This window comes from Onychomys torridus, chromosome 3 (genome assembly GCF_903995425.1).
Source record: "Onychomys torridus chromosome 3, mOncTor1.1, whole genome shotgun sequence".
NCBI classification, from domain to species: domain Eukaryota; kingdom Metazoa; phylum Chordata; class Mammalia; order Rodentia; family Cricetidae; genus Onychomys; species Onychomys torridus.
The window spans coordinates 45,526,105-45,544,390 of NC_050445.1; positions in this window are offsets into that span (position 1 = coordinate 45,526,105).

Genomic DNA, 18,286 nt, shown 5'->3' on the forward strand with positions numbered 1-18,286 from the left:
GATAGAAGAAGTAGATAACAAGAAGCTTGCCATGACCATACAGTTTGTAAGCAATATAAGTCTCTGTGTGTTTATGTGGTTGGGTCTGAGAGGCTGTGGGGCTGGCGGGTGAGACAGATTTGTCCTGACCCTGGGCCAGGCAGGACCAGAAAAACTCTAGCTACATTGTACTTTTTGTTTTGGGGTCAAAACATCACTATCCAACTCCCCCCCCCCCCATAAAATATCCCCCAAAGGATCAGCATGCCAGTTGGTGCCTGACTGAAGTGGTCAGGATGGCGTTGCAAGGCACAATGCAGTAGAGAGCACCAGGGCATGGTGCCTCCCACCCTGCATCTGCATTCATGCCTTACCGTCAAAGTGGTTGGTGGGTTCGTGACACCCCTCAGAGCATACTTTGGATTGTGCTCCGTCCTGTGTCAAGAAATCACTGCTTATTCCTTTTCCCATAACAAGGATAAACATAATCACATTTTTTCATGAATTATTTTGTAGACTCACTCCTGATTACGTCCAAGACAGTTGCCCCACCTGCCATGACTCTGTCTTGTGCATAACAAAACAAAAATCCTCTCTATCAGTCAATAACAAGGATGGTGTGGGAATCAGCTGAGTGGACATTTGTTTCCACAGAGTAAGGAAAGGCTGTGTCCATAAATATCATACTGCTCTCAGCACGTCAATATCATTCTGTCACATTAGTGAGAGATTCTGTCCTTTAGGGCATGTTGTGCTTTCTTCCAGTATCCTTTTTTAAATGCCAGAAGCAGCTGGGCATTGTGGTACAGTCCTCTGCTCCTAGGCAGCATATGAGTAACCAAGAGGCAGGAGGGCCTGAGGTCAGCCTGAACTAACTACATAAAAGAGATCACTTCAAAACAAACACAAACAAATCAAAAAGTGAAATGCCTGTGGCACCATGCTGGTCCCCACTGCAGAGCCAGGATTTCTAGAAAGAGTTTCAGGAATGGCATGTGTGGCAAGATTGCAGAAGGTCACAGGCTGACACTGAGTGGGAAGTGAAGACAGACCAAGACAAGGACAACCCTGCAAGATGAGCGTTTCTTCTCTCTGTATGCAAGCATACCCCATATGCAGACCCTTGGTTTCCAAAAGAAGTGCAGGTGTCTGCTGTGTGGAATGCTGAGCCTGGTTCACAGAGGGATTTCTTTTTTACCTTGAAATTGTTGTGATTCCTGATTGGTGAGCTGATCTCCCAGCATCCCAGAGAGGAACATGGGCATTTACCCCACCAGACAAAAGGTAAGAGTTAAGAAGGGAAAGAATATTTCTGTTTTGGTTTTGTTACGGAAACAGTTATTATATTATATTAAATCATGTTCATTGTTATTTATCTGCATTATGCTATTTGTATTTATAATTTTTAGAATATAGCCACTTTTTGTAAATAGAATATTTTTATGACTTTGATGCTTATTGGTGGTCATACACACTTCTTATTTTAGTGAAAGGATTAGTATCCAATCAGGACCCCCAAGACCAAGTTCTCAGCACAAAGGAGATTTATTTGCCCCAGAGGGACAGAGGGAAGGGAATAAGAGACAAGGACAGGAGATAGAGGGTGAGGGAGAAGGGGAAAGGAACAAGATAGAGGGGACAGAGATATTTGTTCCAGAGGGACAAAGGACTGCCTCTGGATAGAGAGGAGACAGATGTGGCCCATTGGCAAATGAGGTAAAAGGGTAAACCCGTATGAGGATGAGGTGTTTAATTTTTATTGGGCATATTAATTATGTAAGCCAAAGGGGGCTTCTGATTGCCGGACTTCAATACTTTAATAGCTAGACCATGGTAGTCAGCCTCAGGTGGAGGAAATGGCCAAATAAGGGAATATACCTTGTGACTAGCTTCATGAATATAATCTAATGATTTTTTAGCAAGGCAAAGGGAATTGGGGAGAAAGGGAAGGCCTGCCAGAACCATGTTTGCTATGCTTGGGCTGGCTAGAGCTCCTTCACTTGGTGTTCTTTAGCACTAAGCAGCAAATCTGATACATGGTTTTAATTGCTGATTTGAGCAACAGTGTTCACTAGCCTTGAAGAGTTTCCAGAGAAAGGTATACCTGTCAGAATTGGGCTCCAGCTCAGTTAAGTGATCCTTGTTTACAACTAACATAGCATAACAATTCTTTCTTTATGGCATTTCCTTTTTCTATGAAAGAAAAGCTATGAATGATGGTAAGAACTAGATAGATTCAAATAGTGTCTTTCCTAACGGCACAAGATGTCCTTCTGGCACATCGATACACACACACACACACACACACACACACACACACACACACACACACCTTATTCAAAAAAACAAGTATTATTTTCATGTTGCCTCAAAGACACATAACTTGATATTTTAGAAAAATAAAAGGCAGATGAGACAATGAATCCTAATGTGACAGCTGATACGTAGTGAGATTTTAATAAGAATTGGCTGGATGAATGAATACTTAAACAAACTGATATACATTGCTCTTAAGATGAGATTAGAAGTGGGTTTATCTTGCTTTTCTTTACATCATACTTTTTTTTTTTTTTGCCAAATTCACTTCTAGTTTGGGGACTGCACCAATTAATATATGATTTCTGTGTAAATTCTCTATCAGCTTTCTTCATCTCCAGTTTCTTCACATTGCAAATGCTGACATTTTCCTCTCCACTGTTAACTTCTAAGTCAAATTCATTTGTGACAAAAAGGTAGGAGGAAGCATGCTAGCTTTAGGAAATGACTCAGAGTGTAGGAAGGAGTTTTACATTCCTACACACAAGGACTTCCGGAGGAAAACAAGGATACCAGAAAGGGAAGAGCCCTGCACTAAGGACAACTGAACAGTGAGTGGATGAGCTCCCGTTACAAGCGAAAGTGATAACAGTTTTTTAAAAAAAAAATCTCTTCTTCTTTATAACTCTCCATCTAGACACCTATCTTATAAAAATGATCAGGATGTAGGAAAAGATTTGTATGTGAGAATGTTTATTTGAATTTAAATAGGCAAAACCTTTGAAACAACTCAAATGGCCAATAACATCATAATAATAATTGTGTGAGTATGTACACACAATCAATGGGATTCAATATAGTTATCAGAATAAATAGATGAGAAGAATCCTTAGTGTCATACTCAAGAATGATAATCATTTAACCAAATGTAAGCAGATGCTTTTAAGGAAATGAAATTGACTTTTAGTCCCTCAGTTTTACTGAGAACAAGGGAAACAAGACTTGGCTTTAAAAATGCATATCCTTAGGATGCTGTACTACTTTTCTACCATTGGGACAAAATACTATGACCAAGTTAACTTATAAAAGGAAAGCAGTTTTTTGGGTTCCAGAGCCACAAGAGTCCATTACCATCATGGCAGGGAAGTGTGGCAGCAGGCATTAGACATGGCAGCAAGAACATCTGAGAATTCCTATCTCAAATCACAACAGTAAGTCGAGACATACTTGAAATGGTGTTAGGTTTTTAATTTTCAAAGCCAGTCCCTAGTGACACACTTCCTCCAGCAAGGCTACATCTCCTAATCCTACCCAAACAATGCCACAAAGTCTGGACCAAGTATTCAAATGCCTGAGAATATGGGGAGCATCTCATTAATCCACCACAGGCACATAATTTGAGAATTCAATATATGTATGTATTGTGAAATAGTCACCACAATATAGTTAATTTGAAAATGCCATCTTATATAGCTACTTATTTATTTTTTTGGAACAACCATTATACAAACAGTATGGGAGTTCCACAACAAATTTTAAAATACAGAAAAATGATCTGGTCTATTTCTAGGAATTTCAGGAGGAACTGAGGTTTGGACTCTCAGGTCCACTGATTATTCACAATAACCAAAGGTGGAATCAAGATAAATATCTAGGTGGATAAAGAATAGATAAAGAAAATATGCTGTATATTTACTGTTGAATGTTATACTGTCCTAAAAAGAAGGGAATGATGTTATTTGTGACAAGTAGGATGAAGCCGTAGAGCATTATATTACATAAAACAAATAAAACACCAGAGGAAAGACATTGCAGGATCTCAAAACATGAAATCCAAAAATGTTGGACTCACAGAAACATAACTGGATGATAATAGTCAGGAGTTTTGAAGTGGGCATTTAGGGAGATACCTTACAAAGGGCATAGAGTTTCAGTTATGCAAAATGAAGAAATTTGACCATCTATTATATGGCAATGAGTGTACAGCTAACAATCAATATCCTACACTTGAAATGTGCCAAGGTAGGTCTCAAGTGTTCTTATCATCAACAGTAAAGGGAACAGAGTTGAACTTTTTGGAACCAAAGATTTCAAGCCCTCCTGGGAAGTTGTCTGCCCATACCCTGAGAGGAATGATCTACCTGCATTTCAGAAAAGCAGGTGAAGCCCAGTGCAGGTATTTCTTGGCTTGGGAAGCAACAGAAATCTGACGGATTAATCTCTTACCTGTCTCACATAAGCAAAGATGGCATTACCTAAAATATTATATCTGTCTGCATGAAGATACAATTTTTATATTTTGATAATTAGTTAAGAGGTAGCTCCCAAGGGAGATGATCCAATTTTAAATAACTTAAAAAGCACCTTTGGCTTACATAGTTGGGGAAGGTGAGTGCATAAATGAGTTATAATCACAGTAAACACTTCTTAAAGAGTTTCATGGGCATGCATGTGAACCTGTGCTCGTGTGTGTGTGTGTGTGTGTGTGTGTGTGTGTGTGTGTGTGTGTGTGTAGGGTTGTGTATGCCTGTGGAGGCTAGGCTTCTTTGATAGTCTTCTACTTTATTTATGGAGGCAGAGTATCTTTCTGAACCTGGAGTTGAATGCTTTAGCTAGTTTACCTGGCTAGCTTGCTCTGGGGATACCTTGTTCTGCCTTTAGAAGGCTAGGATAATAGGTGGCCTCCATGGCCACCTTGATCTTCTTACATGGGTGCTGGGGATCTGAACTCTAGTCTTCATGATTGTGTGGCAAGGACTGTATATACTGAGCCATTTCCAAACCTCTTGTTATTCTTATACATATATGCATACACACATATTTATATCTATCTATCTATCTATCTATCTATCTATCTATCTATCTATCTATCTAGGTATATATAAATATATATATTTGTTCCTACACATGGCTCATTTTGCTGGACATAAAAATTCCAGTGCAGTACTCAAGTCTATTCCAGACTCACTCAAGTAGTGCTAAGCTGTTGCATAACTTAATATCTTGTGTTAAAACCATGCACAACTCATTAATTTCCTTTTGCTGGAGGCTGAGCCTCTGCTCCAGTCCTGCCTTGCCCACATCACTGCCTGGCAGTCAGTAAACACTGCCTGTCATTATGAGATGGCCAGACTTCTCTGGAATGAGAAAGTAGGAGCCTATCATAGTTGAGCAATTTTGATTCTCCGTGGATAGGTCCTCTAGTATCTCTGGTATTTTATTTTCCTTCCATTTCCATGGGACCAGCCACATGCAGAGTTGAAAGTCCCCAGGTAGCCCACCAAAAGCGCCATTTCCAACATGCCAATACATGTCTAGCTAACTTCAGCTTAAGTACAGTGGCAGGAAGTGTCTTTATCTCCACATGACCCTTTGATGCCTTGTCTAGGTTCATGGGTTGGGAGAAGCATCAAACTCCTATGCCTACCTTGAAGTCGAAACTCAATAGGCTCTGTTCTCTGCTCTTCAGAACTGTGCTGAGAAACTGTGGTTCCTCTGGAGCCTTTCAAATACCTCCTTAAAGGCTGTCAGGCATCCACTGAGCCTTCTCTCTCCAAGGCTGCACAGGTTCTCTCACTGTGACACGACTGAACTTCCCTTGCTGTCTCCACAGCTTTTCTGTGAACACACTCACTTACCCATTACTTTCTAAAAAAGACGCTGAACTGTAGGCTCTGAGTGCAGCCCAATAGGTGTGCAGAGCAGCACACCATCAAGTGGGTACACTTCACCTCTCTCTTCTTGTACATTATTCATCTATTAACTTAGGCCAGGCCAGATGAGCTTAGAGGCTATCATGTTACACAATGGATTTGAACCTCTCCTGTCCCAAGTTCTACGGGCTATATTTTTCACACCATTTGCTGAGCCATTCTCCACGCTACTCTTTGTTTATCCTTGCTGTCTTTCATCTTGTTAAAGTTTGACCTTTGTTCCCATCTGCTAAGATTGAATGCATCTCTACCCTCCCGACAATTCTTCGGTTTACAGGCTTAATAAGCACGTCTTATATGTTCTTGTGCTCTGTTGACAAGGACAAATGTGAAACAGAAGTTAGCATAGAACAGAGGCCTCCCCCGGCTGGCATGGACCTGCTACTTAGCACCCTTGAGAAAAGCTGTTTATCCACTTACAAATCCTCTTAAAGACACTATCATCCAGTACTCATGTCTCCTTTTTGGTAATACTCATGTCCAATACTTTGCTGAAAGACAGATGCAGAATATGGATGACATTCCTCTATTTATAGGCAAAGGCACCAAGGCCCAGGAGTTCCCAGCAGTAATCTTCCCAGGGGGATTCAGGCTATTCTATCTATCATCCAAAAATACATATTCAATGTTGGCTGTTTTCCAGGCTCAGGCCCTACCCACCCAAACAATACCATCATGATTAGCTTTTCAATACTGTGTTCTAGGTGCTGGGGGAGGGCTCCATCAGTAAAGTGCCTAATGCATACAAGGATGAAGACCTGAGTGAGAATTCCCAGTGTGGTGGTATTGTGTTCCCCAAAATATTGTGCACCCTAATAAACTTTTCTGGGGTCAGAGAACAGAACAGCCACTAGATATAGAGGGCAGAAAATAGTGGCACACACACATCTTTAATCCTAGCATTCCCAAGGCAGAGATCCACCTGGATCTCTGAGTTCAAGGCCATACTGGAAACAGCTAAGCATGGTGACTCATCCCAGGAACTGATGGCAGAAAGCAGAAAGGTATATAAGGCATGAGATGGTTAAGCTTTTAGGCTTTCAAGAAGCAGTTTAGCTGAAATCCATCTGGATAAGGACTCAGAGGCTTCCAGTCTGAGGAAACAGGATCAGCTGAGGAACTGGCAAAGTGAGGTGGCTGTGGCTTGTTCTGCTTCTCTGATCTTCCAGCATTCACCCTAATAACTGGCTCCAGGTTTGATTTTATTAATAATACCTGTTGGGATTTGTGCTACACCCCAGCACCCACATAAACACAAAGCCAAACATGAACAAACAAAAAACCCATGGTCGCTTATGTCTGTAACCCTAGCACTAGGGAAGTAGATACAGGTGGACTTCTAGAGCTCCTTCTCCAGGTTCTGCTAAAGACCCTGTCTCAAAATATAAAGTGGAGAGAGACAGTGGGAGATACTCAGTGCTGACCTCAGGCCTCCAGAGATACATGTACATGTGTATACACATACACACATGTGCATGTACAAATAAAAAAATAATGAACTTGAGCTATCAAAATAGGTTATTGGTAAAGTTGCTCACTGCCAAGTCCAAATGAACTGAGATCAATCCTTGGTTCCCTTGTGGTAGGAGAGAACCCACTCCTGAAAGTTCTCTTCTGAACTGTATAAGCATGTCATGGCATGCTCATGCACCCATATGTGTATACACACACGTGTGAATAAATGTAATGGAAACTTATTAAAATAAATCAATGAAACCTTTAGAAAGCAATGCATAGACACCCTACCCATTCTCTTCCCTCTCTTTCAGTGTTAGCTCTGAGGCGAACACACAGTAGCTCCTCAGGAAGTATGTATTTAATGAATTTAGCAATCACCATAGTAACTGTCTACTGGAGCCTCCTGTACTGTGAGCATGAATGGACTGAGCACTCATTGTTCACAGCACACCTCCAATTTTATAGGTGAAACCAAAGTCGAGTTGGTCAGTCTGTGCATGCTTACACACCAAAGTGGGAGCTGGAGAGGTGGATCGTCTCTAACAGACCACACAGGTTTAGCTGGTTCACTACAGCTGGAGGGATTCATTAAGTGCAGGTCTTATTTCATTACCTAAAAACTCATAAGCTTCAGAAAAAACTTTGTAAAAGAATTTTCTCACAATTTCACAAACTCAAGGTTAAAAACAAATTAGGCACATTTTCATTAAAAAGTATTAGATATTCTTATAAAAAAAACAAAGTACAAAATGATGATTTTTTTAATGCTCCCACTATGAAGCAGTGATAGGCATTTTATGGAAATAAAACCATTTTCTACATAGACAAGTTCCCCGAAATTCTTCAGTTAAGAACCAATGAGTGTTAGCAGCTACCAAATTTTAAGGACTGGCAACCTCACCATTCTCTGGTATCATCTGCAGGAGTGAATTTCCAGATCTACGGAGTTAAGCTGTTTTTTTTTTTCTTTTCTGTCTTAAAGAATCATTTTCTTTAATATGAACATTTAATAAAATACAAACATCTCTTTTTGCAATTAATGATAAAAATAAATCTTCTAGAAATTTATGTTAATGACTCACAAAAGTCATTCCCACCATTTCAGAAACCATGACAACAGCTAAGGCCCTTGAGGTTCTGTTATTCACTTGGGTATTCCTCGTTAGTACATTCCTACTTTATCTGTTTTTCTCATGATATAGTTCTGTAATGAATAATAATTACTGAGTTGACATTCTATGAATCAATGAATCAATCCCTGTTTTACGCTATAATTAAATAGGTGAGTCCATAGGTGATCAGCCAGATTTCAAAGGACCAGTTTCTACCACACCCTGTGTGTCCATCTGCTCCGAATATTTCTAATGCTGACATTCCATAAGCGAGCTGGCAAGGTACAGATCAAATATTTCATAATCTCACCTTTTGGAATGATCGTCTTGTTATTCTTATCCAGGGCCTTGCCTCCCTAAACCAGAGGAAGTGCCTTGGAGCTAACGTGTTCCTCAGTGTATCTAAAATTAAGTATCCAGTCGGTGTTTAAATTAAGATCTGACCTTGTGCAGCAGAAACACAAGTGTTCCCTGGCACATGGGAAAGAATTACCCGTGACTTCTGATGACTCTCATCAAAAGAAACACAAGCCCATGGAAGAATAATAAGACTCACTGTGTTCTGATTGGTTCAAAGAGTTTACAGAAAACATAAGCTGCCAACTCAGCGGGGCAGGGAGGCTTCTTTATTTTTAAATTTTTTAAAATTTATTTTACATACCAATCAGTTTCCCCTCCCTCCTCTCCTCCCCTCCCTTTCTCCCACCTCATTTCTAACCCCTCCCCCACACCAATCCACTCCTCAAAAAGGTTAAGGCCTCCCATGGGAGTCAACAAAGCATGGCATATCAAGTTGAGGCAGGTCCAAGCTCCTTCCCCCCTGTATCAAGGCTGAGTGAGGCATCCCACCATAGGGAATAGGTTCCAAAAAGCCAGATCATGCACCAGGGACAGGTCTTGGTCCCACTGCTAGGGGCCCCACAAACAGACCAAGCTACACAACTGTCACCCACATGAAGAGGGGTCAGTCCATGCCAGCTCTCTAGGGAGGTTTCCTGATGAAGGAACAAGACATTCCGCCCACATACTGGCATACTGTAGTATGAATTCAAGAGGTAAAGGGTGATTCAGCAGATCCCCATCCTCTGGACAAGTTCCAGTGCTCACCACTTTTTCATTCTTCAACTTTTAGACCCAAATCAAACGACATTGGGCAAGATCATCTTATACCAATTTACTGTCTTCACTGCGATTTGCTCTTAGTATCTGCCACTGTGACCCGCAGATACAGACAGAGCTCTCAGCTGCATCCATTCTGACCCAAAATGCACAGGTCAACAGGCAAGTATATGGAATAGTAAAACAAACAAACAAACAAATTGTAGTCGATGTAAAGCAAGCAAAAAAAAAAAAGCCTTTTAGTTTAAGGGGCCATGTCCTTAAAGGACCACAAAATCAGAAGAAAAAAAATGACATCCAATAAAGTCTGCACTCTTACCGGTTTCCTGATGGGAACAACCAACCTGCCTTTTTGTTTGTTTGTTTGTTTGTTTGTTTTGGACAGGTCTATCTTTGTGTTACTCAGGCCACTGTCAAAGTCCACTAAGCCATCTGGCTTCTGCCTGCCCTCTCCCTTCCCCCACTGACCCAAGCCTGCCCAAGGATCTCTGGCCTCCAGGCTTCTGTGGCTGAGTGACACATTCCTCATCTCACAGCTCCAGGTTGGATTCACTATCTTTGATCTTCCTGCATTTTCTACTGTAGCAGAAGCAGGCTAGACTTGATTTTTTTTCTACCTCTTTGTCTTTGGGGTCAATGAGTAGCCGATCTGCCGTTGCTCTTACACTCCAGAAAAACACAGGTATGAAAGGAGAGATCCTCCTGCCTCTTCTTTAGCTATGATAAACAAGGCATGCTTCTATCATCTTTGGAGCAAAACTTTGAAAAACAATTCACATTTATATAACTGTTAACTGAACACCAGAAGAGTAAAGAGTCATGCACATTTTCTAAATTATTAACCTGATTTTACATAAAAATGTTGTAAAAGGCCCAAGAGATTCTCAATATTTCAATCCATACAATACTGCTTTAGTGCTCATATTAAAAATTCACATAAATCTTTGGAGTTTAATAGAATTTATGGAAATATGTGAGCTCGACATTTTCAAATGTTGTTCAGTGCATTGCTGTGATGTGTTTGCTCTTAAATCATTTTGTGTTGTCACAAGTGTAGAACAGTTACTGTCGATTCTTGTTCCAAATCATGTTTAATATAGTGTTTAAAGTGGCTCATAGAAAGGACAAAAATGAGAGACTTTGTGGTTAGATGAATTGCCACAAGCTACAGAATAATAGACTTACAAATAAATATTGTTTTCCCTCACAGACTTTGACACCTGGGATTTGCTTTCAAGTTTTGAGACATGTAATAGCAGATGCCTGGAGACGCAGGGCAGAGGGATCATTTGATCAAGGCCAGCTGAGGCTACAGACTAAACCCTTTCTCAAGGGACAAAAAATACTGATACTTAATGTACTCCCATTATGAAAACAGTGATAATAATGTGACCATATTAGCCACCACCTTTATAAGGCCTATCCCTCAAGTAGTCGACCATCCATACACACACATAATAACACCCTTTGAGTAAAGAGTGATCTTCTCATGGCTTTAATAATTACCTCCACATTTGTCTTGTTTTAAAGTGGCATTTTCCTGGGCATTTTCTCAAAGAGGAAATGAAATGAGTCTCAGATTTCAAACAAGTTACCTGTGAAACCGTAAAATAGTAAATAATGTTTTTAAATGGGCCTTTGCTTTGCTAGTGGGGGGTGAGTTTCAGGACGGTTAGGACCAAACAGTGGAGGATTATTTAATGGCACCATTCTGATGAAGGTGCATGTAATGGGAATGACACCCAGAGTCACCTCCCTTCTCTCTATATTTAGGAACACATGTCTGTCCTGGTTCAAGATGATAATTATAGCAAAGGACATGGAGAATCTAAGGTTAGAATGGCTGAGATGTACTGGTAGAGACTGCCTTTGGACTCACCCATTTCTATTTAGGGAATAAGGGGTTTGGGTGGTATTGGATGGGAATTCCAGTGGAATGGTGGAGCATCCCTGTGTTCACGTTTAAGGCACCTGATGGCCCTGAATGCCTTGCTTTACCACCAGTACTCTGTGTTCCTAAAAACAAGTGTGAGGTCTGCAGGCTTGTCATCATGAAATGAAATACATCTCTTGCAATCATTACACATAATCCATGCACTGTCTCTCAGAGCCATTTATCATGGTCCCACTAGACCAGTTCATTTTTATAAAGCCCTATAATAAGTGCACACTAAGCTCCATCTTCTGAAAAAGCTGTGAGGGGGTCCTACTCTATGTTATCCTACCACTGTGCTGACAGTAAGCAGTCCCTGTGTACCCCATTCAGAACAAAGTAGAAATGCAAGAAAGGAAGTCGTCACTTTCCAGCTTGCTTCCAAGTGCTTGGGTAATGAATGGCCTTGTTTTTTCAGACTGAAAACCAAAGAACTGACACTGAGTTGAGTGTTTGAGACCAAAGTCCTCCAGGAGTGCTGACATCATATATCTGTGGAAGAACCCAAACTGCTGACATCATTCTGGTCATTTCACTGACAGGCAGCATCACAAACTCAAATACAGGAGAGTAAGTTTTAATGAATTTTTTCAAAGAATTAAAAATAAAAATCCGTATGATTCAGGGTCGGAACACAGTCCAAAGAATGATGCCTGGTGATCAATGCCTTGGGGAACTGTGAGAGGGCCTTCACCTCAGGTGCATTTTGTTTCCTGGGTTGTTTTTGGATGTGGTTTTATGTCTCCTGGGACAAACATTTACATTAAATTCACAAGACATGTTTATTCTTGTTGGATGTCAGAAAGTAGCTGTAGAACCCAATCTGGTCAACATACCCTGGATCTGGATATGGCCTTCTGCCTTGCTTCCATGCTTTTCCAGATATAATCTATAGTATGTGCCAGGCAATTGTGTTTATATTCATCGGTCCTGAAAAAGTTCTGGGAAAGGGCTACTTTGTTAATATTTAGTATGTGCTTACTGATATTTATTTACATGTTTTTCTGAATGCAAACAACCTTCCTTAGATCATTGCTTTCTTTGTTTCATTTGTGTATGAAAGAACACTGAAACCAAGTAAGGTCGTCTACAGCATTGGATAATAGTCACCCCCATTCTTTCAGGTCCTCAGATCCCAGGTCCAGTGGACAAGATCTGCTCAGGTCGGCTGAAAAGTCGACATCAAGCATCCTATTTCTGACCATATGGCCACTGGAATTAAAAGCCAATATCTCAAAGAGATATGTGCCCACTTGTGTTCATTGTAGCATGATTCAGAGTAGCCAAGATATGCAACCAAGCCAAATATCCAGCAGTAGATGTCCAGTAAATATTACAATGGAATGTTATCCAGCTTTACAAAAGAAAGAATCCTGCCATTTGCAGCGAGATGAAGGAACCAAGGAGGACCCATGAGAAATAACCCAGATACAGACAGACAAACACTGCATGATATCACTTGTATGTGGAAACTAAAAAATAGAATTCACAGAAACAGAGAGTACAATAGTATTTTCCAGGGTAAGGAGGGTGGGCCCCAAAAGTATGTAATTTCAGTTATAAATGAGTAAGTTTGAGAGTTCTGATACATAACATGATAATGTGTTATATACTCACAGCTTGTTAAAATAGTAGATTGTAAATGTTTTCATTGTATACAATGGTAATTATCCCAGATGACAGCTATGTTAATTAATTTGGTTTTGGTAATAAATTTACTTATCTATGTATATCAAATTACCACATTATATACTTTAAGTTGACACAAATTTCATTTGTCAATGGGACCTTAATACAACTATTTTTTTCTTTTTAAAATTTAATTTTAAAAATACTCATACAATGTATTTTGACCATGTTCTTTTTTCCTTCTCCATCTCTTCCCAGATCCTCCTCACTTCCCTACCCAGACAACTACATATGCTTTTCCTCTCTTAAAAAAACCAAACCAAAACACACACACACACACACACACACACACACACACACACACACACACACATATTGCCACCATCACCACAACAACAACTACAAAATACTATGGAGTCCATTCTGTATTGGTCAACTGCTTTTGAGCATGAGGTCTACCCTAAAGTGTCGTTGATAAACTCATTGAAGACACTGGATTTTCTCTCTCCCTTCAGCTATCACTTATAAATAGCTTCCTGGTTAGGGGAGGGACTTTGTGCCCATTTCCCATTCTCCATGCTGTTATTTGACAATTTCATACACGTATCCAAGGTTTTCTGACCACTATCCTCACTTTTATCTCCCTCTTATAGATCCCTCTAGCCCCTGGCACAACTACTTACCCCTTTTCTAGTTTCATGACTTTGGATTTAGTTTTGTGATGTATTTAGTTTGACCAGAGATGTCAGTGTGACCACTGGGTTAGAACTATCCACTGAAGCCCAGTGAGGTTATCAAGCTGGCAATCTTTTAAAAATAATAAAAAAAACAATAATAAGGTTGAAACCCAGGCCAGACAGTACAAATGTTAATCTAGCTGTGTTATATATTAATTCCTACCTGTAATAAGTTTATACTAGTGATTACTAAATTGTTTTTTTAGGGTAAAGGGGGAAGGAATTTTCTCTCTTGTGTGAATGAATTTGTTTCCTCAACAGTTAGCAAGAATAAACAGTTTGTTTTTCGTAACTACTAGTCTGCCACAGTGAGTTTGTAAGAGGAGGGTATACAACTCAAGTACAAGGTTATTTGATTTCTTTGTTCAGTTAATTATATCCCCCTGAAGAACTGTTAAGGGATTGCTAACACATTCATTTGTCTATTCCCTTTACTTGTACCACAGTATTTTAATTATTGCAGCAGTACAGGATGATGTGACATTTGGGGAGAGCAAGCCTTTATTTTTATTTCAGAATTCTTTATGTCACATTTCTTACACATGATTTTCAGGATCACTTCTAGTAATAAAAATGAAATTGCAACTGAAAGTACACCAAGAATAGATTCATCTGGGAAAAATTGACTTGTGCAAAATATTGACTCTTCTCCCCAGGAAAATTAGATATCTCAATTTATTTAAATTTTTATTTTGAGTTGATAAAGTTTCAAAGATTCTTAATGAAGTAGTGAACAGTCCTTAAATATTTATTCATTAGTATTTTGTAATCTTTATTACTTTGTGAGTAAAATTGTCTTTCTGTAACCTACTTGAAATCATAGGCTTTGATATATTGGAAGCTAATCTTTGTGTGCTAATTTTGACTCAGTTGCTTTTCATAGCTCTTATCTGGTCTAGTGATCTAGGGTTGATTTTCTTAACTTCTGTGTGTGTCTAGTGTCTCAGCATTATGGATGCTAGAAAGTTGGAGGTGTGTGTGTGTGTGTGTGTGTGTGTATAAATATGTATTGGGGTGGGGAGGAGGACAGATTCTACTAAAAATTTTGAACAAGAAATTAGCATACAACACCAGTATGCCCTCTGAAAAGCTCATAAAGTGAGTACTGGAGGGCTAAACCTGGGTGCTCAGAGAAGAATAAGGGTCTCCACCTCCTAACATCAGCGTCTAAGGTCATTAGAACAAAGTGCCCAGGCATGTCTTCCTTGGCTGGAGTCTCCCTTTCACATGAAAGGCTTGGGCTTTTGTTGGGATTGCAGTTTGATGAGCTTTGATTTCTCTTTAATTTTAAGATCTAGAATGTTGTTGTTTGGAGAGATATTTTCTAAGCACCCTCTATTTTACAGTTTGGGATTTTGCTAAAAATATTTCTGTTGTCTTCACCTTGTCTTATCCCTTTTGTGAATTATATTTTTGAATCAGAGGCTAATAATTTCTTAGGCAAGATTTTCTGTGGCTTCTTTCACAGCTCTCTCATCACCTCTGGACACCTAAATAAGATGTGACCCCCCCATGTATACAAGGTGTCCATTTATCTACTAAGCATGTCTTGACAAATTACCGTTTGTGAGACACAAAGATGGTAGCAAGTTCTCATAATTTGACTTGTACAAGTTCAAATCAAAGAACACTAAGGGTTGCAGAGATGGCTTAGTCAGTCCAGTGCTTGAAGCATGGAGGCCTGAGCTCTGAGCTCCAGCACCTATACAAAAATTAGCACGGTGATATATATCTGTAATCCTGGTGTTGTGAGGGAGGAGGCAGGGTGTGGGCACAGGCAGATTCTTGGATCTTGCTAGTCAGTCAATGAGCTTCAGGATCAGAGAGAAATACTGTCTTAAAAAAATAAGGCAGCAGGGCTGGAGAGATGTCTCAAGAGGTTAAGAGGCTGCTCTTCCAGAGGTCCTGAATTCAATTCCCAGCAACCACATGGTGACTCACAACCATCTATAATGAGATCTGGTGACCTCTGCTGGCCTGCTGGGATACATAGAGGCAGAACAGTGTATGTATGTGTGTATGTACCAAATAAATCTTTTTAAAAAAATGAAGCTTCTATAAGAGATCAGGCTGAGCAAGCCATGAGGAGCAAGCCATGAGGAGCAAGCCAGTAATCATCACCCTTCCATGGCATCTGCATCACCTCTGGCCTCCAGTTCCTTGCCCTGTGTGAGTGCCTACCCTCAATGCTTTTGATGACCAAGTGTTATATGGAACTGTGAGTGAAATAAACCCTTTTCAAGTTACCTTTGGTCATGATGTTTCATCAGAACAATAGTAACCCTAACCAAGACAGTATAAATAAGGGAGAAAGTGTAAAATTCTTGCTATTTATAAGCATTTCATTGTATTTAGGCATTGAAATATGCCATTTGAAAACACGTGTTTCTCTTTCATCTTATGTGTCTATGTGGACATATAGACATAGGCAATCCAGTGATGAAGGCTATTATGTTCCGTCGAGGTGATCAACTAGTTATTAAAGATCTGAAGCTAAATAAAACCAGCTGGGTTTCTTTGTGGTCTATGGCTCAAGTATGGTATGTCTTAGCAATAGGTTTTTATTGTCAAGTTATGAGAGGCAATCAACATCACTGATAACAAACTGTAATGGTTAATAGTCTATGTGACCTCATCGGGCAACACTCCAAAGGTGGTAACCCATTCCTGGCACTGGGCTGCTGTGGAATAATCCTCTTATCACTGTGTTTGGTTTAATAAAGAATCTGACTAGCCAATAGCTGAACAGGATAAACTTAGGTGGGAAAGTTAAACTGAAGATGATGGGATGAGGAAGGATGGAGTCAGAGGAGTCACCAACCAGATGGAGAACTAGTGAGACACACAAAATGGGATAGAGGTAAAAACCACAAGCTTTGGGGCAGCACATATATTAGTAGAAATGGGTTAAGTTGTAAGTGCTAGTTAGTAATAAGCCTGAGCTATTGGCCAAGCATTTATAATTTTAAAAAAGGTAGCCATCTATAGAAGAAGGTACCCAATATTGACCTTTGTCCACTTCCCAACACAAATTTTTAAAAAAGACATTTAGAAACTTGTCTATCATGTAGTGAATCTCACAAACATCAAGAGTCAGATGAAGATACAAAAATATACCCTTAGGACTTTTGCTGGGCAGGATTCCTTTCTGTAGCCTGAATCTAGGCATCTGGAAATTCATCTTATTTTTTGTAATTGTATTATTAAATGGTTATATCCCACCTCTCCTCTACTTAATTACCAATGAGCACAATAGGAAAATGAAAGTGTTATTTCACAAATGGATTATTGATATTTTGCTATCAAGTGTTGGGATGTTAGAGAGTTTCTACATAGAGCTATAGACCCATAACCTTCCACTGGTTGAGTTTAAGAATATTGTGCAACATTCACTCTCTCTGAGAGACATGACACATTCACCACAACGAAGAGCTGATGGAAGCCTTGGTGACATAGATATCATGTGGCTATTGAGTTATCAGAAATAGAAAATGATTTTAAAGGGAACTGAAGTCTGCTATAGTTCACTACAGCTGATGCTGTGCCCACAATATAGCCAACACTATCTAATAGGAAATCATCACATGAGCATAGATTTCTGTTCAGCTTGCTTCCCAATTATCTATTTCGAACTCTTCCAGGATGGAGATATGTATTATAAATACTGGTCTTTTCATAACAGACATAACCATGTGGTCTCCTATAGTACTTCAGCACTGTTGCTTTTGGAGTGGCTTGTCCTTTAATAATAATAATGTTGGGTAGTATTAGTGATTTTTGTTATAACTAAGCATTATGACAAACCATTTGCTTAGGGCTTCTATGAAGGTATGCAGCCCTGTACAAAGACACTTGGGTGAAGGAGCAAAAAGATTAAATTCACTTCCATTACCAGCCCCTATGTTGCTTCTACCAAGAGAGCAGTTTTAGAATTTCTGATCTGGACAAATAAATGTTTAATTAGCTATGAATGTTTAATCACCACAGCCTTCCTGAAAGGTAGGTGACATGGTCTAATACTGAGATCATTTACCAGGGAGGAAGGAAAAATTAAAGGGTTAATTAAACTCTTGCACAGTCATTTAACTAATAAGAGGACCAGCTAGGATTTTAACCCAGACAGAGTTAAGCATTATGCTAGATGTTCTCAGAAGTGCAAATGTGTTTGGGAACAGACACTTACTTGGCATGATCACAGCCATTCTGCTCCCAGCAGAGCCAGACATGCTGTGTCTTCCCACCCGGATGAGTGGTTGCCCAAATGACTGGGGGCAGAGGCCCACTCAGAGCTGTCCTCATGCCTAGCAAGTTTGATTGTGATGGTTATTTCTCTCAGTGACACAAGCCCCT